Source organism: Nansenia antarctica, assembly GCF_963989245.1.
Source record: "Nansenia antarctica genome assembly, contig: SCAFFOLD_881, whole genome shotgun sequence".
Taxonomy (NCBI): domain Eukaryota; kingdom Metazoa; phylum Chordata; class Actinopteri; order Argentiniformes; family Microstomatidae; genus Nansenia; species Nansenia antarctica.
In genome coordinates, this window is record NW_027663457.1 from 10001 (window position 1) to 12408 (window position 2408).

Here is a 2408-nt window from a genome sequence, read left to right on the forward strand (position 1 = left end):
CTCTCTTGGCACCAAGGGGTTTAGTTGGAGAGAAACAGTGCATTCCGAGAATCCAAGAACGGAGCCAGCAAAACTCCCAGGGTGAATGTTATGTTAGAACATAAACATGTTTGTTTTCACTCACACAAAAAAACAAAAAACAAAAAACGAACGCTTTGCACAACAACCTAATTGATCACCACCGGGATAAATAAGCACGCATTGTAACAACATATAACATAGCCTGTTCGGCTCTCCAACCCCCCCCCAAAAAACTGTCCGTGAACGGGGACGTCCTCGAACTGAAGTCCTTGGGAGAACCGTGAGCTCTTTTTTTTTCTCCAACAAACAGAAACTCTCTGACCGATTCTCGCACGGTTCAACTCTCTTACCTTCGTTCGGCGGGTAAATCCTCTGAGTTGAAACATTAGTTGCGGTTATTATCATCCAGAGGAGCGCACGTAACAATCGCCGTACATAAATCGCAGCCATCGGTGTGTGTGTGGAAGACTGGATGTCTCCCCCTTCAGCTCCGCGCACTCCGGGCTGAGAATGATTTCATCCCGGTGGGGGAAAAGTGTGTGCGTGTGTGTGTGTGTGGGAGCGATGCGCGCTGTGCGAGGAATGCTGCCAGGGGCGGTCTCTCTCTCTCTCTCTCTCTCTCTCTCTCTCTCTCTCTCTCTCTCTCTCTCTCTCTCTCTCTCTCTCTCTCTCTCTCTCTCTCTCTCTCTCTCTCTCTCTCTCTCTCTCTCTCTCTCTCTCTCTCTCTCTCTGCGCCTTCTGACGCAGCCCTCGGTGCCTTTACATTGAAGGACGATGGACCTGGAGCGGCTCTGTAATTAGGTGTTTGTGTCACCCTAGTAAACCTTTGTGATTAAGCTGTATGTCACCATCGCAGACTGCTGTCCTAGCGTCTCAAGCATTTGTTCATTGTGTGTTTCTGGGAATGTCCCACAAACATGCTCTATGGAGATGACATCATTATGACTAAGATACCTGACAGACAGGTACACGTGTAATAAATAAGAACAGTGAATCAACACACATCTCGTTATGACTTGTTTAATTGCTGGAAACATTTTGACATTTAAAACGGCATTAATCTCTTTAATATGTGACACAAGCTATGCCTGGATGGATCTGAAGAAAGCACTTGGTTGGTATACTATGGAAATAAGGTGCCCCCCCCCCCAAAAAAAAGCACCAATAATATGATTCGAATGTTCTTTTATCTTTCATTGTTTAATATCATAACTCAGATACGCAGAATCATAGGGCCCCTGTGTCAAGTCTAGTTTGATCAATGCGGTGCACGTTTATGCGCTGTTACAGGCTGTTTTAGACGCTAAATCAGGACAATAGTGCCCCCTGTCGTTAAAGCAGGCCTCTGCATACAACTTCTACTGAGGACATTATCCTAGGAGCGGGATACAGTTGCCTTTTAGACGCTGACTGATCTGTAGTCAGTTATCGTCGTCGTCACTGTCCACCACCGTGGCTAATACAGTTAGGATTAGGAGAGGCTAAACTGATCCTAGACCTGATTCTGAGCCTGTGAACAAGGGCACACTGCCCTTTATACTGTGCGTGTATTTTATACAGCTAGTATCAAATAAGATGGAGCTGTGGAGGCTGGTATATAAAGAAAGAGACTGAGGAGAGGTTAGGAACGGAAACGGAGCGGGGTTGCATGCAAGCTCTAAGACGTCGGAGGAGTGGAGGAAGAAAGGGTCGCTGACCCCTGTGACCCGTCCTCCCACACCTTCCCTCTCTCTCTCAGAGACACCGGCGTACAAAGATTATCTCCGTCGACGGCTGAATAGACTCAACTTTCATATGGAGTTATTGAACCCATCTGTTGTAGCGGCGCGTTGACGGAAATAGAAGGTTTTATTGAACCAGGGAACGTACTGCACATGGCGTACTGCACATGGCGAATAAAGTTGAATTGAATTGAATTGAACTGAATTGACCAGCTAGAAGCTAGTTAGTTGACATCTGGTAGCGTCTTCACTGCTACTGTTGACCCTGGCTTGACAAGGCTGAGAGGCACTGGGTGTGTGTGTGTGTGTGTGTGTGTGTGTGTGTGTGTGTGTGTAGATGAATTGTGAATGGTGAGTTGTTGTTGTTCATGCTCGCAATGTTGATGTTGTCGGGCCTGTTCTCAGGGCAGGGCCCCATAGAGTAGGATGGTGTGTGTGTGTGTGTGGTGTGTGTGTGCGTGCGTGTATGTATGCGTGTGTGTGTGAGCGTGTATGTATGCGTATGCGTGTGTGTGTGTGTGTATGCATATGCGTGTGTGTGTGTGTGTGTATGCATATGCGTGTGTGTGTGTCTGTGTGTCTGTGTGTGTGTGCGTCCATCTCGACCCGGCCCCGTCTCCATCTCGCTTTGTGCCTTTTTCGGTTGCTACGGCGAAACCATCCCGT